At 44.3% G+C, this 22,913-nt stretch overlaps 6 non-coding genes across 6 annotated transcripts; all 6 read right to left on the bottom strand.

Annotated features, from left to right (window-relative positions):
- Positions 1 to 574: 574 nt before the first annotated feature.
- LOC138567910 (U6 spliceosomal RNA) lies at positions 575 to 681 on the bottom strand. Its single transcript, XR_011302288.1, has one exon. It is a non-coding gene; the product is annotated as a U6 spliceosomal RNA (small nuclear RNA).
- Positions 682 to 3,111: 2,430 nt separating this feature from the next.
- On the bottom strand, positions 3,112 to 3,218 carry LOC138567909 (U6 spliceosomal RNA). The gene has a single exon (XR_011302287.1). It is a non-coding gene; the product is annotated as a U6 spliceosomal RNA (small nuclear RNA).
- A 5,428-nt stretch (positions 3,219 to 8,646) lies between these two features.
- LOC138567908 (U6 spliceosomal RNA) lies at positions 8,647 to 8,753 on the bottom strand. Its single transcript, XR_011302286.1, has one exon. It is a non-coding gene; the product is annotated as a U6 spliceosomal RNA (small nuclear RNA).
- Positions 8,754 to 14,181: 5,428 nt separating this feature from the next.
- On the bottom strand, positions 14,182 to 14,288 carry LOC138568654 (U6 spliceosomal RNA). The gene has a single exon (XR_011302972.1). It is a non-coding gene; the product is annotated as a U6 spliceosomal RNA (small nuclear RNA).
- A 2,430-nt stretch (positions 14,289 to 16,718) lies between these two features.
- Positions 16,719 to 16,825, bottom strand: LOC138568653 (U6 spliceosomal RNA). Its single transcript, XR_011302971.1, has one exon. It is a non-coding gene; the product is annotated as a U6 spliceosomal RNA (small nuclear RNA).
- A 5,428-nt stretch (positions 16,826 to 22,253) lies between these two features.
- On the bottom strand, positions 22,254 to 22,360 carry LOC138568652 (U6 spliceosomal RNA). The gene has a single exon (XR_011302970.1). It is a non-coding gene; the product is annotated as a U6 spliceosomal RNA (small nuclear RNA).
- Positions 22,361 to 22,913: the final 553 nt, after the last annotated feature.

Here is a 22,913-nt window from a genome sequence, read left to right as displayed (position 1 = left end):
CCTTCCCACCCTCCCGCCCTCTCTCTTCCCCCCTCTCCCTCTCCCTCAATCCTCCCATTAATTTTAAGTTTTCATGCACTGCAGCACATTGTGACAATGGTATTTCACAATGGGACTGTTTGAAAGTTACAGAAATCAAAAAAGAAATCAACCAACTATAAGCAGCCACGTCCGGAGTACACTGCTCAGCTCCAATTAAAGATTAAGGCCCAGAAGCAAGTAAAGCTGTAGTTCAGAGCGATCTTTGCAAATATCACCTCAAAGCAGTTTACGCTGGAGTGCAGAACAAGGGGGAAAGTGATAATACTGAGTTTGGTAGAATGGAATAAAAAAAACAAAAGAAGCATGCCACTTCTAAAAGTACAAGTCAAGAAATTCAAGGGGACGTGGCTGTTCATTCAGTCAAGAGGATTCACAAGTAAAAGGCTCCTGAGGCATTAGTGTTGAATTTGGCGCAAAATGTATTGTGTTGTCGTGTAATATGAATGAACATACAATTTCAATCTTCATTAAAAAAGATCTATTAAAAAATAAAGACTTGCAAATTAAGAAAGTTTCTGTCCTGTCATGTGCCAAAAATAGTGAATGCTTTACGAATGTGCGTGTCATCCTTTAGAGCAGGGGCCAATTTAATTTTCCCATTATCATTCCAATATTAGTACATGTGTTGCAGAAGCAAGCGCAAAGGGAGAGTCAATCAAACCATTCATTAGGATCTCAGGTCAAAGGTTTGCCATTCCAAATGTCCTTATGTCAGAGGGCAGAAAGTCCAAACACCATTTAGATATCGGGTGGTATGAAATGAAGAGGCAAACAACAATGAATAAGCATTCGTTGCTGCTGTATTGATCTGGTCCTTAAGGGTTTTAGTTTAATGCCAATTATATTTAAAGATAGAAAGATTAATGCTCCAGGGTGCTTGCAAAATGACACCCCCTCCCCATCACAATGGCTGGGTGATGCAAGCCTGAGAGCATCACAATAGACCCATAGACATGAGAAAAACTCTGTACCTCTGAGTGTATGTGGGCCCATGGCTGTATCAAGGACAAGGCAAGAACAGGAGGTGGGTAAGGCGTCAGCACCAGAGGGTGTCCGATTGAGCCCTGTAAGCAACAGATGTTGGACCGTCCTTTAAAAGATTCTGAGGCTGATTTCAATTTTAACTTTGCTGCTGATTTAAGGATTGCTCAACCTTGACCCACGTCTAGTTTGTTTGGATAAGCCCTGGAATTCCTTTACAGCTTGTACTGGTGGGAGATGATGTGAGTTTATCAACTGCAACGGGATATGAGGCTTGTGTGCCACAAAAAGCAGGTCTAGTATTTTTTATAAGAAAGCCACTTAAGAAGGGAACTTTGGACAACCCTACCGAGAGCAAAAGTATTACACAGGAGGTAAGGGGGTCAGTGGGTCAACTGATACAATAAACTGACTCACAGTCAAATGTGCTAAATCCAAACACTACCAGTTTCGACATGTTCCTGGCTTTCTGTTTCATTTTTTAACAGATCCATTCCTATGTACCTCTGTGCTTTCAACAGATTTTTCGTTGTAAGGGAGGGACATACAGTAGGCCGTAAAACATTCCTGGGCAGGAAAGACTATGTAAAAGCAAGAGTAGCAGACAGCTTAAAAGAATCATCAGCAGAACCCTCTACACCTTCCCCAAAAAATATAAAATTATTTCTCTGCATGTATGTGCGTTGAACAGCGCAAGTAATTTGGTTAATGTCAGTGGATAAATGTCACTTTCCCATAGCGCAGGACAACATCACTTGTACAGGCCCCTTCTGCAAAGGCATTACCGCTGTAGAAAGCAGTGAAAAAGTGAGGCAGTGTGCAGTCACCCCTGACCCTTCACTGCCCTGATCGGCCACGATCGGCCAAGGACCTCTCTATAAGAGCTGAGGGTGGAATTTTTCTGGACCTCGGTAACTTAGGGAGACATGGCTAAATGGATCCTCAATCAACGGCCCAGCCTTTGCTCTGTGGCCTGTCCGAATATGTCTGTTCTCCAAATTACCTGCCACTGCCCAGGTGTCAGCTTGTGAGATGGAATGACCTCCCAGGAAGCATACTGGCAGATGATTTGCATAGGCACACCCCCTCTCCCTCTCTCTTAGCCCTGCTTACTCCACAGTAGCAAGTATCTGGGGAAAATATAGTGGTCGAGGTGGGGTAGCAGTAACTAGCAACTATGAGAAAGTAAATCTGGGGCACTTGGCGACCTGTGGGAAACAACTGCAGAGCTCAGTGCCCAGAACTTTGTGGCACAGGGAGGAGGTCTGTGGGATTTCAGTAACTTGGAGACATGCAACCTGGTCGGGAGTGCTTCAGGTCTCCTTCCTTGCATGTTCCAAGCAACTCAACAAAGCATCAACAGGCTGAGATACCAGCCACAGAGCCCCTTTCCACTTGATTAAAAGCCTAAAATCTTTTCCATGCAAACACATAGCCCCCGAATACCATATTTTCTTTGTTTTCTCTCTCTCTGTCTCTCTCTCCTCCCTCCCTCCCTCCCTCCCTCCCTCACTCCTTCCCACCCTCCCGCCCTCTCTCTTCCCCCCTCTCCCTCTCCCTCAATCCTCCCATTAATTTTAAGTTTTCATGCACTGCAGCACATTGTGACAATGGTATTTCACAATGGGACTGTTTGAAAGTTACAGAAATCAAAAAAGAAATCAACCAACTATAAGCAGCCACGTCCGGAGTACACTGCTCAGCTCCAATTAAAGATTAAGGCCCAGAAGCAAGTAAAGCTGTAGTTCAGAGCGATCTTTGCAAATATCACCTCAAAGCAGTTTACGCTGGAGTGCAGAACAAGGGGGAAAGTGATAATACTGAGTTTGGTAGAATGGAATAAAAAAAACAAAAGAAGCATGCCACTTCTAAAAGTACAAGTCAAGAAATTCAAGGGGACGTGGCTGTTCATTCAGTCAAGAGGATTCACAAGTAAAAGGCTCCTGAGGCATTAGTGTTGAATTTGGCGCAAAATGTATTGTGTTGTCGTGTAATATGAATGAACATACAATTTCAATCTTCATTAAAAAAGATCTATTAAAAAATAAAGACTTGCAAATTAAGAAAGTTTCTGTCCTGTCATGTGCCAAAAATAGTGAATGCTTTACGAATGTGCGTGTCATCCTTTAGAGCAGGGGCCAATTTAATTTTCCCATTATCATTCCAATATTAGTACATGTGTTGCAGAAGCAAGCGCAAAGGGAGAGTCAATCAAACCATTCATTAGGATCTCAGGTCAAAGGTTTGCCATTCCAAATGTCCTTATGTCAGAGGGCAGAAAGTCCAAACACCATTTAGATATCGGGTGGTATGAAATGAAGAGGCAAACAACAATGAATAAGCATTCGTTGCTGCTGTATTGATCTGGTCCTTAAGGGTTTTAGTTTAATGCCAATTATATTTAAAGATAGAAAGATTAATGCTCCAGGGTGCTTGCAAAATGACACCCCCTCCCCATCACAATGGCTGGGTGATGCAAGCCTGAGAGCATCACAATAGACCCATAGACATGAGAAAAACTCTGTACCTCTGAGTGTATGTGGGCCCATGGCTGTATCAAGGACAAGGCAAGAACAGGAGGTGGGTAAGGCGTCAGCACCAGAGGGTGTCCGATTGAGCCCTGTAAGCAACAGATGTTGGACCGTCCTTTAAAAGATTCTGAGGCTGATTTCAATTTTAACTTTGCTGCTGATTTAAGGATTGCTCAACCTTGACCCACGTCTAGTTTGTTTGGATAAGCCCTGGAATTCCTTTACAGCTTGTACTGGTGGGAGATGATGTGAGTTTATCAACTGCAACGGGATATGAGGCTTGTGTGCCACAAAAAGCAGGTCTAGTATTTTTTATAAGAAAGCCACTTAAGAAGGGAACTTTGGACAACCCTACCGAGAGCAAAAGTATTACACAGGAGGTAAGGGGGTCAGTGGGTCAACTGATACAATAAACTGACTCACAGTCAAATGTGCTAAATCCAAACACTACCAGTTTCGACATGTTCCTGGCTTTCTGTTTCATTTTTTAACAGATCCATTCCTATGTACCTCTGTGCTTTCAACAGATTTTTCGTTGTAAGGGAGGGACATACAGTAGGCCGTAAAACATTCCTGGGCAGGAAAGACTATGTAAAAGCAAGAGTAGCAGACAGCTTAAAAGAATCATCAGCAGAACCCTCTACACCTTCCCCAAAAAATATAAAATTATTTCTCTGCATGTATGTGCGTTGAACAGCGCAAGTAATTTGGTTAATGTCAGTGGATAAATGTCACTTTCCCATAGCGCAGGACAACATCACTTGTACAGGCCCCTTCTGCAAAGGCATTACCGCTGTAGAAAGCAGTGAAAAAGTGAGGCAGTGTGCAGTCACCCCTGACCCTTCACTGCCCTGATCGGCCACGATCGGCCAAGGACCTCTCTATAAGAGCTGAGGGTGGAATTTTTCTGGACCTCGGTAACTTAGGGAGACATGGCTAAATGGATCCTCAATCAACGGCCCAGCCTTTGCTCTGTGGCCTGTCCGAATATGTCTGTTCTCCAAATTACCTGCCACTGCCCAGGTGTCAGCTTGTGAGATGGAATGACCTCCCAGGAAGCATACTGGCAGATGATTTGCATAGGCACACCCCCTCTCCCTCTCTCTTAGGCCTGCTTACTCCACAGTAGCAAGTATCTGGGGAAAATATAGTGGTCGAGGTGGGGTAGCAGTAACTAGCAACTATGAGAAAGTAAATCTGGGGCACTTGGCGACCTGTGGGAAACAACTGCAGAGCTCAGTGCCCAGAACTTTGTGGCACAGGGAGGAGGTCTGTGGGATTTCAGTAACTTGGAGACATGCAACCTGGTCGGGAGTGCTTCAGGTCTCCTTCCTTGCATGTTCCAAGCAACTCAACAAAGCATCAACAGGCTGAGATACCAGCCACAGAGCCCCTTTCCACTTGATTAAAAGCCTAAAATCTTTTCCATGCAAACACATAGCCCCCGAATACCATATTTTCTTTGTTTTCTCTCTCTCTGTCTCTCTCTCCTCCCTCCCTCCCTCCCTCCCTCCCTCTCTCCCTCCCTCCCTCCCTCCTTTCCACCACCCACAACCCCCCTCCCTCTCCCTCGTCCTCTCCCTACCATTACTTTTAAGTTTCCCTGCACTGCAGCACATTGCGACAATGGTAATTCACAATGGGACTGTTTGAAAGTTACAGAAATCAAAAAAGAATCAACCAACTAAAAGCAGCCAAATCCGGAGTACACTGCTCAGCCACAATTAAAGATTAAGGCCTAGAAGCAAGTAAAGCTGTAGTTCAGAGCGATGTTTGCAAATAGCACCTTAAAGCAGTTTACGCTGGAGTGCACAACAAGGGGGAAAAGTGATAATACCGAGTTTGGTAGAATGGGATAAAAAAACAAAAGCAGCGTGCCACTTCTAAAAGTACAAGTCAAGAAATTGAAGGTGGTGGGGCTGTTCATTCAGTCAATAGGACTCACAAGTAAACGGCTCCCGAGGCATTAGTGTTGAATTTGGCGCAAAATGTATTGTGTTGTCGTGTAATATGTATGAACATACAATTTCAATCTTCATTAAAAAAGATGTATTAAAAAATAAAGACTTGCAGATTAAGAAAGTTTCTGTCCTGTCGTGTGCCAAAAATAGTGAATGCTTTACGAATGTGCGTGTCATCCTTTGAAGCAGGGGCCAATTCAATTTTCCCATTTTCATTCCAATATTAGTACATGTTTTGCTGAGGTACATAGGAAGTTAAGTTCAGTTAAGAAATGAAACAAAAAGCCTGGAAACATGTTGAAACAGGTAGGATTTGGACTTACAATAAACTGATTCACAGTCAGATGTGCTATCCCTTGACCCACTGACACCCCTACCTTTTGTGTAATCCTTTCGCTCTCAGCAGGGTTGTCCAAAGTTCCCTACTTAAAGAGACTTTCTTATAAAAATGATCCTAGACCTGTTTTTTATGGCCCACATGCCTCATATCCCGTTGCTCTTGATAAACTCACATCATCTCCCACCAATACAAGCTGTAAAAGATGTCAAGGGCATAGCCAAGGAAACTAAACGTGGGCTGAAGGTTGAGCAATCCTTAAATCAGCAGCAAAAATAACATTGAAATCAGCCTCAGAATCTCTTAAAGGATGGGCCAACACTGGTTGCTTGCAGGGCGCAATCGGGCAGCCTCTGGTGCTGACGCCTTAAGGCAAGCGCAAAGGGAGAGCCAACCAAACCATTGATTAGGACCTCTGGACTTTCTGCTCTTTGACATAAGGACATTTGTTATGGCAAACATTTGACCAAACCCCATTTAGAAGTCGGATGTTATGGGATTAAGCGGCAAACAGCAATTCATCAGCATTCTTTGCTGCTGTATTGATCTGGTCCTAAAGGGTTTGGTTTAATGCCAATTATATTTAAAGATAAAAAGATTCATGCTCAAGGGTGCTTGCAAATCGACACCCCCTCCCCATCACGATGGCTGTGTGATGCAAGCGTAAGAGCATCACAGAAGACCCATAGACATGAGAAACACTCTGTACCTCTGAGTGTATGTGGGCCCATGGCTGGATCAAGGACAAGGCAAGAACAGGAGATGGCTTAAGGTGTCAGCACCCAGGCTGCCCCATTGCGCGCTGCCAGCAACAGATATTGGACCATCCTTTAAGAGATTCTGAGGCTGATTTCAATGTTAACTTTGCTGCTGATTAAAGGATTGCTCAACCTTCGACCCGCGTCTAGTTTGCTTGGCTAAGCCCTGAAAATCTTTTACAGCTTATATTGGTGAGAGATGAAGTGAGTTTATCAAGGGCAACGGGATATGAGGCATGTGTGCCACAGAATGCAGGTCTAGGATCTTTTATATGAAATCCACTTTGGAAAACCCTACTGAGAAAAAAAGGATTACACAAAAGGAAAGGGGGTCAGTGGGTCAAGGGATAGCACATCTAACTGTTAGTTAATTGTAAGTCCAAATCCTACCCGTTTCCACATTTTTCCAGGCTTTTTGTTTCATTTCTTAACAGATCCATTCCTATGTACCTCTGTGCTTTCAACAGATTTTTCGTTGTAAGGGAGGGACATACAGTAGGCCGTAAAACATTCCTGGGGAGGAAAGACTCTATGTAAAAACAAGAGTAGCAGACAGCTTAAAAGAATCATCAGCAGAACCCTCTACACCTTCCCCAAAAAATATAAAATTATTTCTCTGCATGTATGTGCGTTGAACAGCGCAAGTAATTTGGTTAATGTCAGTGGATAAATGTCACTTTCCCATAGCGCAGGACAACATCACTTGTACAGGCCCCTTCTGCAAAGGCATTACCGCTGTAGAAAGCAGTGAAAAAGTGAGGCAGTGTGCAGTCACCCCTGACCCTTCACTGCCCTGATCGGCCACGATCGGCCAAGGACCTCTCTATAAGAGCTGAGGGTGGAATTTTTCTGGACCTCGGTAACTTAGGGAGACATGGCTAAATGGATCCTCAATCAACGGCCCAGCCTTTGCTCTGTGGCCTGTCCGAATATGTCTGTTCTCCAAATTACCTGCCACTGCCCAGGTGTCAGCTTGTGAGATGGAATGACCTCCCAGGAAGCATACTGGCAGATGATTTGCATAGGCACACCCCCTCTCCCTCTCTCTTAGCCCTGCTTACTCCACAGTAGCAAGTATCTGGGGAAAATATAGTGGTCGAGGTGGGGTAGCAGTAACTAGCAACTATGAGAAAGTAAATCTGGGGCACTTGGCGACCTGTGGGAAACAACTGCAGAGCTCAGTGCCCAGAACTTTGTGGCACAGGGAGGAGGTCTGTGGGATTTCAGTAACTTGGAGACATGCAACCTGGTCGGGAGTGCTTCAGGTCTCCTTCCTTGCATGTTCCAAGCAACTCAACAAAGCATCAACAGGCTGAGATACCAGCCACAGAGCCCCTTTCCACTTGATTAAAAGCCTAAAATCTTTTCCATGCAAACACATAGCCCCCGAATACCATATTTTCTTTGTTTTCTCTCTCTCTGTCTCTCTCTCCTCCCTCCCTCCCTCCCTCCCTCCCTCACTCCTTCCCACCCTCCCGCCCTCTCTCTTCCCCCCTCTCCCTCTCCCTCAATCCTCCCATTAATTTTAAGTTTTCATGCACTGCAGCACATTGTGACAATGGTATTTCACAATGGGACTGTTTGAAAGTTACAGAAATCAAAAAAGAAATCAACCAACTATAAGCAGCCACGTCCGGAGTACACTGCTCAGCTCCAATTAAAGATTAAGGCCCAGAAGCAAGTAAAGCTGTAGTTCAGAGCGATCTTTGCAAATATCACCTCAAAGCAGTTTACGCTGGAGTGCAGAACAAGGGGGAAAGTGATAATACTGAGTTTGGTAGAATGGAATAAAAAAAACAAAAGAAGCATGCCACTTCTAAAAGTACAAGTCAAGAAATTCAAGGGGACGTGGCTGTTCATTCAGTCAAGAGGATTCACAAGTAAAAGGCTCCTGAGGCATTAGTGTTGAATTTGGCGCAAAATGTATTGTGTTGTCGTGTAATATGAATGAACATACAATTTCAATCTTCATTAAAAAAGATCTATTAAAAAATAAAGACTTGCAAATTAAGAAAGTTTCTGTCCTGTCATGTGCCAAAAATAGTGAATGCTTTACGAATGTGCGTGTCATCCTTTAGAGCAGGGGCCAATTTAATTTTCCCATTATCATTCCAATATTAGTACATGTGTTGCAGAAGCAAGCGCAAAGGGAGAGTCAATCAAACCATTCATTAGGATCTCAGGTCAAAGGTTTGCCATTCCAAATGTCCTTATGTCAGAGGGCAGAAAGTCCAAACACCATTTAGATATCGGGTGGTATGAAATGAAGAGGCAAACAACAATGAATAAGCATTCGTTGCTGCTGTATTGATCTGGTCCTTAAGGGTTTTAGTTTAATGCCAATTATATTTAAAGATAGAAAGATTAATGCTCCAGGGTGCTTGCAAAATGACACCCCCTCCCCATCACAATGGCTGGGTGATGCAAGCCTGAGAGCATCACAATAGACCCATAGACATGAGAAAAACTCTGTACCTCTGAGTGTATGTGGGCCCATGGCTGTATCAAGGACAAGGCAAGAACAGGAGGTGGGTAAGGCGTCAGCACCAGAGGGTGTCCGATTGAGCCCTGTAAGCAACAGATGTTGGACCGTCCTTTAAAAGATTCTGAGGCTGATTTCAATTTTAACTTTGCTGCTGATTTAAGGATTGCTCAACCTTGACCCACGTCTAGTTTGTTTGGATAAGCCCTGGAATTCCTTTACAGCTTGTACTGGTGGGAGATGATGTGAGTTTATCAACTGCAACGGGATATGAGGCTTGTGTGCCACAAAAAGCAGGTCTAGTATTTTTTATAAGAAAGCCACTTAAGAAGGGAACTTTGGACAACCCTACCGAGAGCAAAAGTATTACACAGGAGGTAAGGGGGTCAGTGGGTCAACTGATACAATAAACTGACTCACAGTCAAATGTGCTAAATCCAAACACTACCAGTTTCGACATGTTCCTGGCTTTCTGTTTCATTTTTTAACAGATCCATTCCTATGTACCTCTGTGCTTTCAACAGATTTTTCGTTGTAAGGGAGGGACATACAGTAGGCCGTAAAACATTCCTGGGCAGGAAAGACTATGTAAAAGCAAGAGTAGCAGACAGCTTAAAAGAATCATCAGCAGAACCCTCTACACCTTCCCCAAAAAATATAAAATTATTTCTCTGCATGTATGTGCGTTGAACAGCGCAAGTAATTTGGTTAATGTCAGTGGATAAATGTCACTTTCCCATAGCGCAGGACAACATCACTTGTACAGGCCCCTTCTGCAAAGGCATTACCGCTGTAGAAAGCAGTGAAAAAGTGAGGCAGTGTGCAGTCACCCCTGACCCTTCACTGCCCTGATCGGCCACGATCGGCCAAGGACCTCTCTATAAGAGCTGAGGGTGGAATTTTTCTGGACCTCGGTAACTTAGGGAGACATGGCTAAATGGATCCTCAATCAACGGCCCAGCCTTTGCTCTGTGGCCTGTCCGAATATGTCTGTTCTCCAAATTACCTGCCACTGCCCAGGTGTCAGCTTGTGAGATGGAATGACCTCCCAGGAAGCATACTGGCAGATGATTTGCATAGGCACACCCCCTCTCCCTCTCTCTTAGGCCTGCTTACTCCACAGTAGCAAGTATCTGGGGAAAATATAGTGGTCGAGGTGGGGTAGCAGTAACTAGCAACTATGAGAAAGTAAATCTGGGGCACTTGGCGACCTGTGGGAAACAACTGCAGAGCTCAGTGCCCAGAACTTTGTGGCACAGGGAGGAGGTCTGTGGGATTTCAGTAACTTGGAGACATGCAACCTGGTCGGGAGTGCTTCAGGTCTCCTTCCTTGCATGTTCCAAGCAACTCAACAAAGCATCAACAGGCTGAGATACCAGCCACAGAGCCCCTTTCCACTTGATTAAAAGCCTAAAATCTTTTCCATGCAAACACATAGCCCCCGAATACCATATTTTCTTTGTTTTCTCTCTCTCTGTCTCTCTCTCCTCCCTCCCTCCCTCCCTCCCTCCCTCTCTCCCTCCCTCCCTCCCTCCTTTCCACCACCCACAACCCCCCTCCCTCTCCCTCGTCCTCTCCCTACCATTACTTTTAAGTTTCCCTGCACTGCAGCACATTGCGACAATGGTAATTCACAATGGGACTGTTTGAAAGTTACAGAAATCAAAAAAGAATCAACCAACTAAAAGCAGCCAAATCCGGAGTACACTGCTCAGCCACAATTAAAGATTAAGGCCTAGAAGCAAGTAAAGCTGTAGTTCAGAGCGATGTTTGCAAATAGCACCTTAAAGCAGTTTACGCTGGAGTGCACAACAAGGGGGAAAAGTGATAATACCGAGTTTGGTAGAATGGGATAAAAAAACAAAAGCAGCGTGCCACTTCTAAAAGTACAAGTCAAGAAATTGAAGGTGGTGGGGCTGTTCATTCAGTCAATAGGACTCACAAGTAAACGGCTCCCGAGGCATTAGTGTTGAATTTGGCGCAAAATGTATTGTGTTGTCGTGTAATATGTATGAACATACAATTTCAATCTTCATTAAAAAAGATGTATTAAAAAATAAAGACTTGCAGATTAAGAAAGTTTCTGTCCTGTCGTGTGCCAAAAATAGTGAATGCTTTACGAATGTGCGTGTCATCCTTTGAAGCAGGGGCCAATTCAATTTTCCCATTTTCATTCCAATATTAGTACATGTTTTGCTGAGGTACATAGGAAGTTAAGTTCAGTTAAGAAATGAAACAAAAAGCCTGGAAACATGTTGAAACAGGTAGGATTTGGACTTACAATAAACTGATTCACAGTCAGATGTGCTATCCCTTGACCCACTGACACCCCTACCTTTTGTGTAATCCTTTCGCTCTCAGCAGGGTTGTCCAAAGTTCCCTACTTAAAGAGACTTTCTTATAAAAATGATCCTAGACCTGTTTTTTATGGCCCACATGCCTCATATCCCGTTGCTCTTGATAAACTCACATCATCTCCCACCAATACAAGCTGTAAAAGATGTCAAGGGCATAGCCAAGGAAACTAAACGTGGGCTGAAGGTTGAGCAATCCTTAAATCAGCAGCAAAAATAACATTGAAATCAGCCTCAGAATCTCTTAAAGGATGGGCCAACACTGGTTGCTTGCAGGGCGCAATCGGGCAGCCTCTGGTGCTGACGCCTTAAGGCAAGCGCAAAGGGAGAGCCAACCAAACCATTGATTAGGACCTCTGGACTTTCTGCTCTTTGACATAAGGACATTTGTTATGGCAAACATTTGACCAAACCCCATTTAGAAGTCGGATGTTATGGGATTAAGCGGCAAACAGCAATTCATCAGCATTCTTTGCTGCTGTATTGATCTGGTCCTAAAGGGTTTGGTTTAATGCCAATTATATTTAAAGATAAAAAGATTCATGCTCAAGGGTGCTTGCAAATCGACACCCCCTCCCCATCACGATGGCTGTGTGATGCAAGCGTAAGAGCATCACAGAAGACCCATAGACATGAGAAACACTCTGTACCTCTGAGTGTATGTGGGCCCATGGCTGGATCAAGGACAAGGCAAGAACAGGAGATGGCTTAAGGTGTCAGCACCCAGGCTGCCCCATTGCGCGCTGCCAGCAACAGATATTGGACCATCCTTTAAGAGATTCTGAGGCTGATTTCAATGTTAACTTTGCTGCTGATTAAAGGATTGCTCAACCTTCGACCCGCGTCTAGTTTGCTTGGCTAAGCCCTGAAAATCTTTTACAGCTTATATTGGTGAGAGATGAAGTGAGTTTATCAAGGGCAACGGGATATGAGGCATGTGTGCCACAGAATGCAGGTCTAGGATCTTTTATATGAAATCCACTTTGGAAAACCCTACTGAGAAAAAAAGGATTACACAAAAGGAAAGGGGGTCAGTGGGTCAAGGGATAGCACATCTAACTGTTAGTTAATTGTAAGTCCAAATCCTACCCGTTTCCACATTTTTCCAGGCTTTTTGTTTCATTTCTTAACAGATCCATTCCTATGTACCTCTGTGCTTTCAACAGATTTTTCGTTGTAAGGGAGGGACATACAGTAGGCCGTAAAACATTCCTGGGGAGGAAAGACTCTATGTAAAAACAAGAGTAGCAGACAGCTTAAAAGAATCATCAGCAGAACCCTCTACACCTTCCCCAAAAAATATAAAATTATTTCTCTGCATGTATGTGCGTTGAACAGCGCAAGTAATTTGGTTAATGTCAGTGGATAAATGTCACTTTCCCATAGCGCAGGACAACATCACTTGTACAGGCCCCTTCTGCAAAGGCATTACCGCTGTAGAAAGCAGTGAAAAAGTGAGGCAGTGTGCAGTCACCCCTGACCCTTCACTGCCCTGATCGGCCACGATCGGCCAAGGACCTCTCTATAAGAGCTGAGGGTGGAATTTTTCTGGACCTCGGTAACTTAGGGAGACATGGCTAAATGGATCCTCAATCAACGGCCCAGCCTTTGCTCTGTGGCCTGTCCGAATATGTCTGTTCTCCAAATTACCTGCCACTGCCCAGGTGTCAGCTTGTGAGATGGAATGACCTCCCAGGAAGCATACTGGCAGATGATTTGCATAGGCACACCCCCTCTCCCTCTCTCTTAGCCCTGCTTACTCCACAGTAGCAAGTATCTGGGGAAAATATAGTGGTCGAGGTGGGGTAGCAGTAACTAGCAACTATGAGAAAGTAAATCTGGGGCACTTGGCGACCTGTGGGAAACAACTGCAGAGCTCAGTGCCCAGAACTTTGTGGCACAGGGAGGAGGTCTGTGGGATTTCAGTAACTTGGAGACATGCAACCTGGTCGGGAGTGCTTCAGGTCTCCTTCCTTGCATGTTCCAAGCAACTCAACAAAGCATCAACAGGCTGAGATACCAGCCACAGAGCCCCTTTCCACTTGATTAAAAGCCTAAAATCTTTTCCATGCAAACACATAGCCCCCGAATACCATATTTTCTTTGTTTTCTCTCTCTCTGTCTCTCTCTCCTCCCTCCCTCCCTCCCTCCCTCCCTCACTCCTTCCCACCCTCCCGCCCTCTCTCTTCCCCCCTCTCCCTCTCCCTCAATCCTCCCATTAATTTTAAGTTTTCATGCACTGCAGCACATTGTGACAATGGTATTTCACAATGGGACTGTTTGAAAGTTACAGAAATCAAAAAAGAAATCAACCAACTATAAGCAGCCACGTCCGGAGTACACTGCTCAGCTCCAATTAAAGATTAAGGCCCAGAAGCAAGTAAAGCTGTAGTTCAGAGCGATCTTTGCAAATATCACCTCAAAGCAGTTTACGCTGGAGTGCAGAACAAGGGGGAAAGTGATAATACTGAGTTTGGTAGAATGGAATAAAAAAAACAAAAGAAGCATGCCACTTCTAAAAGTACAAGTCAAGAAATTCAAGGGGACGTGGCTGTTCATTCAGTCAAGAGGATTCACAAGTAAAAGGCTCCTGAGGCATTAGTGTTGAATTTGGCGCAAAATGTATTGTGTTGTCGTGTAATATGAATGAACATACAATTTCAATCTTCATTAAAAAAGATCTATTAAAAAATAAAGACTTGCAAATTAAGAAAGTTTCTGTCCTGTCATGTGCCAAAAATAGTGAATGCTTTACGAATGTGCGTGTCATCCTTTAGAGCAGGGGCCAATTTAATTTTCCCATTATCATTCCAATATTAGTACATGTGTTGCAGAAGCAAGCGCAAAGGGAGAGTCAATCAAACCATTCATTAGGATCTCAGGTCAAAGGTTTGCCATTCCAAATGTCCTTATGTCAGAGGGCAGAAAGTCCAAACACCATTTAGATATCGGGTGGTATGAAATGAAGAGGCAAACAACAATGAATAAGCATTCGTTGCTGCTGTATTGATCTGGTCCTTAAGGGTTTTAGTTTAATGCCAATTATATTTAAAGATAGAAAGATTAATGCTCCAGGGTGCTTGCAAAATGACACCCCCTCCCCATCACAATGGCTGGGTGATGCAAGCCTGAGAGCATCACAATAGACCCATAGACATGAGAAAAACTCTGTACCTCTGAGTGTATGTGGGCCCATGGCTGTATCAAGGACAAGGCAAGAACAGGAGGTGGGTAAGGCGTCAGCACCAGAGGGTGTCCGATTGAGCCCTGTAAGCAACAGATGTTGGACCGTCCTTTAAAAGATTCTGAGGCTGATTTCAATTTTAACTTTGCTGCTGATTTAAGGATTGCTCAACCTTGACCCACGTCTAGTTTGTTTGGATAAGCCCTGGAATTCCTTTACAGCTTGTACTGGTGGGAGATGATGTGAGTTTATCAACTGCAACGGGATATGAGGCTTGTGTGCCACAAAAAGCAGGTCTAGTATTTTTTATAAGAAAGCCACTTAAGAAGGGAACTTTGGACAACCCTACCGAGAGCAAAAGTATTACACAGGAGGTAAGGGGGTCAGTGGGTCAACTGATACAATAAACTGACTCACAGTCAAATGTGCTAAATCCAAACACTACCAGTTTCGACATGTTCCTGGCTTTCTGTTTCATTTTTTAACAGATCCATTCCTATGTACCTCTGTGCTTTCAACAGATTTTTCGTTGTAAGGGAGGGACATACAGTAGGCCGTAAAACATTCCTGGGCAGGAAAGACTATGTAAAAGCAAGAGTAGCAGACAGCTTAAAAGAATCATCAGCAGAACCCTCTACACCTTCCCCAAAAAATATAAAATTATTTCTCTGCATGTATGTGCGTTGAACAGCGCAAGTAATTTGGTTAATGTCAGTGGATAAATGTCACTTTCCCATAGCGCAGGACAACATCACTTGTACAGGCCCCTTCTGCAAAGGCATTACCGCTGTAGAAAGCAGTGAAAAAGTGAGGCAGTGTGCAGTCACCCCTGACCCTTCACTGCCCTGATCGGCCACGATCGGCCAAGGACCTCTCTATAAGAGCTGAGGGTGGAATTTTTCTGGACCTCGGTAACTTAGGGAGACATGGCTAAATGGATCCTCAATCAACGGCCCAGCCTTTGCTCTGTGGCCTGTCCGAATATGTCTGTTCTCCAAATTACCTGCCACTGCCCAGGTGTCAGCTTGTGAGATGGAATGACCTCCCAGGAAGCATACTGGCAGATGATTTGCATAGGCACACCCCCTCTCCCTCTCTCTTAGCCCTGCTTACTCCACAGTAGCAAGTATCTGGGGAAAATATAGTGGTCGAGGTGGGGTAGCAGTAACTAGCAACTATGAGAAAGTAAATCTGGGGCACTTGGCGACCTGTGGGAAACAACTGCAGAGCTCAGTGCCCAGAACTTTGTGGCACAGGGAGGAGGTCTGTGGGATTTCAGTAACTTGGAGACATGCAACCTGGTCGGGAGTGCTTCAGGTCTCCTTCCTTGCATGTTCCAAGCAACTCAACAAAGCATCAACAGGCTGAGATACCAGCCACAGAGCCCCTTTCCACTTGATTAAAAGCCTAAAATCTTTTCCATGCAAACACATAGCCCCCGAATACCATATTTTCTTTGTTTTCTCTCTCTCTGTCTCTCTCTCCTCCCTCCCTCCCTCCCTCCCTCCCTCACTCCTTCCCACCCTCCCGCCCTCTCTCTTCCCCCCTCTCCCTCTCCCTCAATCCTCCCATTAATTTTAAGTTTTCATGCACTGCAGCACATTGTGACAATGGTATTTCACAATGGGACTGTTTGAAAGTTACAGAAATCAAAAAAGAAATCAACCAACTATAAGCAGCCACGTCCGGAGTACACTGCTCAGCTCCAATTAAAGATTAAGGCCCAGAAGCAAGTAAAGCTGTAGTTCAGAGCGATCTTTGCAAATATCACCTCAAAGCAGTTTACGCTGGAGTGCAGAACAAGGGGGAAAGTGATAATACTGAGTTTGGTAGAATGGAATAAAAAAAACAAAAGAAGCATGCCACTTCTAAAAGTACAAGTCAAGAAATTCAAGGGGACGTGGCTGTTCATTCAGTCAAGAGGATTCACAAGTAAAAGGCTCCTGAGGCATTAGTGTTGAATTTGGCGCAAAATGTATTGTGTTGTCGTGTAATATGAATGAACATACAATTTCAATCTTCATTAAAAAAGATCTATTAAAAAATAAAGACTTGCAAATTAAGAAAGTTTCTGTCCTGTCATGTGCCAAAAATAGTGAATGCTTTACGAATGTGCGTGTCATCCTTTAGAGCAGGGGCCAATTTAATTTTCCCATTATCATTCCAATATTAGTACATGTGTTGCAGAAGCAAGCGCAAAGGGAGAGTCAATCAAACCATTCATTAGGATCTCAGGTCAAAGGTTTGCCATTCCAAATGTCCTTATGTCAGAGGGCAGAAAGTCCAAACACCATTTAGATATCGGGTGGTATGAAATGAAGAGGCAAACAACAATGAATAAGCATTCGTTGCTGCTGTATTGATCTGGTCCTTAAGGGTTTTAGTTTAATGCCAATTATATTTAAAGATAGAAAGATTAATGCTCCAGGGTGCTTGCAAAATGACACCCCCTCCCCATCACAATGGCTGGGTGATGCAAGCCTGAGAGCATCACAATAGACCCATAGACATGAGAAAAACTCTGTACCTCTGAGTGTATGTGGGCCCATGGCTGTATCAAGGACAAGGCAAGAACAGGAGGTGGGTAAGGCGTCAGCACCAGAGGGTGTCCGATTGAGCCCTGTAAGCAACAGATGTTGGACCGTCCTTTAAAAGATTCTGAGGCTGATTTCAATTTTAACTTTGCTGCTGATTTAAGGATTGCTCAACCTTGACCCACGTCTAGTTTGTTTGGATAAGCCCTGGAATTCCTTTACAGCTTGTACTGGTGGGAGATGATGTGAGTTTATCAACTGCAACGGGATATGAGGCTTGTGTGCCACAAAAAGCAGGTCTAGTATTTTTTATAAGAAAGCCACTTAAGAAGGGAACTTTGGACAACCCTACCGAGAGCAAAAGTATTACACAGGAGGTAAGGGGGTCAGTGGGTCAACTGATACAATAAACTGACTCACAGTCAAATGTGCTAAATCCAAACACTACCAGTTTCGACATGTTCCTGGCTTTCTGTTTCATTTTTTAACAGATCCATTCCTATGTACCTCTGTGCTTTCAACAGATTTTTCGTTGTAAGGGAGGGACATACAGTAGGCCGTAAAACATTCCTGGGCAGGAAAGACTATGTAAAAGCAAGAGTAGCAGACAGCTTAAAAGAATCATCAGCAGAACCCTCTACACCTTCCCCAAAAAATATAAAATTATTTCTCTGCATGTATGTGCGTTGAACAGCGCAAGTAATTTGGTTAATGTCAGTGGATAAATGTCACTTTCCCATAGCGCAGGACAACATCACTTGTACAGGCCCCTTCTGCAAAGGCATTACCGCTGTAGAAAGCAGTGAAAAAGTGAGGCAGTGTGCAGTCACCCCTGACCCTTCACTGCCCTGATCGGCCACGATCGGCCAAGGACCTCTCTATAAGAGCTGAGGGTGGAATTTTTCTGGACCTCGGTAACTTAGGGAGACATGGCTAAATGGATCCTCAATCAACGGCCCAGCCTTTGCTCTGTGGCCTGTCCGAATATGTCTGTTCTCCAAATTACCTGCCACTGCCCAGGTGTCAGCTTGTGAGATGGAATGACCTCCCAGGAAGCATACTGGCAGATGATTTGCATAGGCACACCCCCTCTCCCTCTCTCTTAGGCCTGCTTACTCCACAGTAGCAAGTATCTGGGGAAAATATAGTGGTCGAGGTGGGGTAGCAGTAACTAGCAACTATGAGAAAGTAAATCTGGGGCACTTGGCGACCTGTGGGAAACAACTGCAGAGCTCAGTGCCCAGAACTTTGTGGCACAGGGAGGAGGTCTGTGGGATTTCAGTAACTTGGAGACATGCAACCTGGTCGGGAGTGCTTCAGGTCTCCTTCCTTGCATGTTCCAAGCAACTCAACAAAGCATCAACAGGCTGAGATACCAGCCACAGAGCCCCTTTCCACTTGATTAAAAGCCTAAAATCTTTTCCATGCAAACACATAGCCCCCGAATACCATATTTTCTTTGTTTTCTCTCTCTCTGTCTCTCTCTCCTCCCTCCCTCCCTCCCTCCCTCCCTCTCTCCCTCCCTCCCTCCCTCCTTTCCACCACCCACAACCCCCCTCCCTCTCCCTCGTCCTCTCCCTACCATTACTTTTAAGTTTCCCTGCACTGCAGCACATTGCGACAATGGTAATTCACAATGGGACTGTTTGAAAGTTACAGAAATCAAAAAAGAATCAACCAACTAAAAGCAGCCAAATCCGGAGTACACTGCTCAGCCACAATTAAAGATTAAGGCCTAGAAGCAAGTAAAGCTGTAGTTCAGAGCGATGTTTGCAAATAGCACCTTAAAGCAGTTTACGCTGGAGTGCACAACAAGGGGGAAAAGTGATAATACCGAGTTTGGTAGAATGGGATAAAAAAACAAAAGCAGCGTGCCACTTCTAAAAGTACAAGTCAAGAAATTGAAGGTGGTGGGGCTGTTCATTCAGTCAATAGGACTCACAAGTAAACGGCTCCCGAGGCATTAGTGTTGAATTTGGCGCAAAATGTATTGTGTTGTCGTGTAATATGTATGAACATACAATTTCAATCTTCATTAAAAAAGATGTATTAAAAAATAAAGACTTGCAGATTAAGAAAGTTTCTGTCCTGTCGTGTGCCAAAAATAGTGAATGCTTTACGAATGTGCGTGTCATCCTTTGAAGCAGGGGCCAATTCAATTTTCCCATTTTCATTCCAATATTAGTACATGTTTTGCTGAGGTACATAGGAAGTTAAGTTCAGTTAAGAAATGAAACAAAAAGCCTGGAAACATGTTGAAACAGGTAGGATTTGGACTTACAATAAACTGATTCACAGTCAGATGTGCTATCCCTTGACCCACTGACACCCCTACCTTTTGTGTAATCCTTTCGCTCTCAGCAGGGTTGTCCAAAGTTCCCTACTTAAAGAGACTTTCTTATAAAAATGATCCTAGACCTGTTTTTTATGGCCCACATGCCTCATATCCCGTTGCTCTTGATAAACTCACATCATCTCCCACCAATACAAGCTGTAAAAGATGTCAAGGGCATAGCCAAGGAAACTAAACGTGGGCTGAAGGTTGAGCAATCCTTAAATCAGCAGCAAAAATAACATTGAAATCAGCCTCAGAATCTCTTAAAGGATGGGCCAACACTGGTTGCTTGCAGGGCGCAATCGGGCAGCCTCTGGTGCTGACGCCTTAAGGCAAGCGCAAAGGGAGAGCCAACCAAACCATTGATTAGGACCTCTGGACTTTCTGCTCTTTGACATAAGGACATTTGTTATGGCAAACATTTGACCAAACCCCATTTAGAAGTCGGATGTTATGGGATTAAGCGGCAAACAGCAATTCATCAGCATTCTTTGCTGCTGTATTGATCTGGTCCTAAAGGGTTTGGTTTAATGCCAATTATATTTAAAGATAAAAAGATTCATGCTCAAGGGTGCTTGCAAATCGACACCCCCTCCCCATCACGATGGCTGTGTGATGCAAGCGTAAGAGCATCACAGAAGACCCATAGACATGAGAAACACTCTGTACCTCTGAGTGTATGTGGGCCCATGGCTGGATCAAGGACAAGGCAAGAACAGGAGATGGCTTAAGGTGTCAGCACCCAGGCTGCCCCATTGCGCGCTGCCAGCAACAGATATTGGACCATCCTTTAAGAGATTCTGAGGCTGATTTCAATGTTAACTTTGCTGCTGATTAAAGGATTGCTCAACCTTCGACCCGCGTCTAGTTTGCTTGGCTAAGCCCTGAAAATCTTTTACAGCTTATATTGGTGAGAGATGAAGTGAGTTTATCAAGGGCAACGGGATATGAGGCATGTGTGCCACAGAATGCAGGTCTAGGATCTTTTATATGAAATCCACTTTGGAAAACCCTACTGAGAAAAAAAGGATTACACAAAAGGAAAGGGGGTCAGTGGGTCAAGGGATAGCACATCTAACTGTTAGTTAATTGTAAGTCCAAATCCTACCCGTTTCCACATTTTTCCAGGCTTTTTGTTTCATTTCTTAACAGATCCATTCCTATGTACCTCTGTGCTTTCAACAGATTTTTCGTTGTAAGGGAGGGACATACAGTAGGCCGTAAAACATTCCTGGGGAGGAAAGACTCTATGTAAAAACAAGAGTAGCAGACAGCTTAAAAGAATCATCAGCAGAACCCTCTACACCTTCCCCAAAAAATATAAAATTATTTCTCTGCATGTATGTGCGTTGAACAGCGCAAGTAATTTGGTTAATGTCAGTGGATAAATGTCACTTTCCCATAGCGCAGGACAACATCACTTGTACAGGCCCCTTCTGCAAAGGCATTACCGCTGTAGAAAGCAGTGAAAAAGTGAGGCAGTGTGCAGTCACCCCTGACCCTTCACTGCCCTGATCGGCCACGATCGGCCAAGGACCTCTCTATAAGAGCTGAGGGTGGAATTTTTCTGGACCTCGGTAACTTAGGGAGACATGGCTAAATGGATCCTCAATCAACGGCCCAGCCTTTGCTCTGTGGCCTGTCCGAATATGTCTGTTCTCCAAATTACCTGCCACTGCCCAGGTGTCAGCTTGTGAGATGGAATGACCTCCCAGGAAGCATACTGGCAGATGATTTGCATAGGCACACCCCCTCTCCCTCTCTCTTAGCCCTGCTTACTCCACAGTAGCAAGTATCTGGGGAAAATATAGTGGTCGAGGTGGGGTAGCAGTAACTAGCAACTATGAGAAAGTAAATCTGGGGCACTTGGCGACCTGTGGGAAACAACTGCAGAGCTCAGTGCCCAGAACTTTGTGGCACAGGGAGGAGGTCTGTGGGATTTCAGTAACTTGGAGACATGCAACCTGGTCGGGAGTGCTTCAGGTCTCCTTCCTTGCATGTTCCAAGCAACTCAACAAAGCATCAACAGGCTGAGATACCAGCCACAGAGCCCCTTTCCACTTGATTAAAAGCCTAAAATCTTTTCCATGCAAACACATAGCCCCCGAATACCATATTTTCTTTGTTTTCTCTCTCTCTGTCTCTCTCTCCTCCCTCCCTCCCTCCCTCCCTCCCTCACTCCTTCCCACCCTCCCGCCCTCTCTCTTCCCCCCTCTCCCTCTCCCTCAATCCTCCCATTAATTTTAAGTTTTCATGCACTGCAGCACATTGTGACAATGGTATTTCACAATGGGACTGTTTGAAAGTTACAGAAATCAAAAAAGAAATCAACCAACTATAAGCAGCCACGTCCGGAGTACACTGCTCAGCTCCAATTAAAGATTAAGGCCCAGAAGCAAGTAAAGCTGTAGTTCAGAGCGATCTTTGCAAATATCACCTCAAAGCAGTTTACGCTGGAGTGCAGAACAAGGGGGAAAGTGATAATACTGAGTTTGGTAGAATGGAATAAAAAAAACAAAAGAAGCATGCCACTTCTAAAAGTACAAGTCAAGAAATTCAAGGGGACGTGGCTGTTCATTCAGTCAAGAGGATTCACAAGTAAAAGGCTCCTGAGGCATTAGTGTTGAATTTGGCGCAAAATGTATTGTGTTGTCGTGTAATATGAATGAACATACAATTTCAATCTTCATTAAAAAAGATCTATTAAAAAATAAAGACTTGCAAATTAAGAAAGTTTCTGTCCTGTCATGTGCCAAAAATAGTGAATGCTTTACGAATGTGCGTGTCATCCTTTAGAGCAGGGGCCAATTTAATTTTCCCATTATCATTCCAATATTAGTACATGTGTTGCAGAAGCAAGCGCAAAGGGAGAGTCAATCAAACCATTCATTAGGATCTCAGGTCAAAGGTTTGCCATTCCAAATGTCCTTATGTCAGAGGGCAGAAAGTCCAAACACCATTTAGATATCGGGTGGTATGAAATGAAGAGGCAAACAACAATGAATAAGCATTCGTTGCTGCTGTATTGATCTGGTCCTTAAGGGTTTTAGTTTAATGCCAATTATATTTAAAGATAGAAAGATTAATGCTCCAGGGTGCTTGCAAAATGACACCCCCTCCCCATCACAATGGCTGGGTGATGCAAGCCTGAGAGCATCACAATAGACCCATAGACATGAGAAAAACTCTGTACCTCTGAGTGTATGTGGGCCCATGGCTGTATCAAGGACAAGGCAAGAACAGGAGGTGGGTAAGGCGTCAGCACCAGAGGGTGTCCGATTGAGCCCTGTAAGCAACAGATGTTGGACCGTCCTTTAAAAGATTCTGAGGCTGATTTCAATTTTAACTTTGCTGCTGATTTAAGGATTGCTCAACCTTGACCCACGTCTAGTTTGTTTGGATAAGCCCTGGAAT

Source organism: Ambystoma mexicanum, chromosome 2p (assembly GCF_040938575.1).
Source record: "Ambystoma mexicanum isolate Mex_15411 chromosome 2p, UKY_AmexF1_1, whole genome shotgun sequence".
Lineage (NCBI taxonomy): Eukaryota > Metazoa > Chordata > Amphibia > Caudata > Ambystomatidae > Ambystoma > Ambystoma mexicanum.
This window is presented reverse-complemented; position numbering and strand designations above follow the sequence as displayed.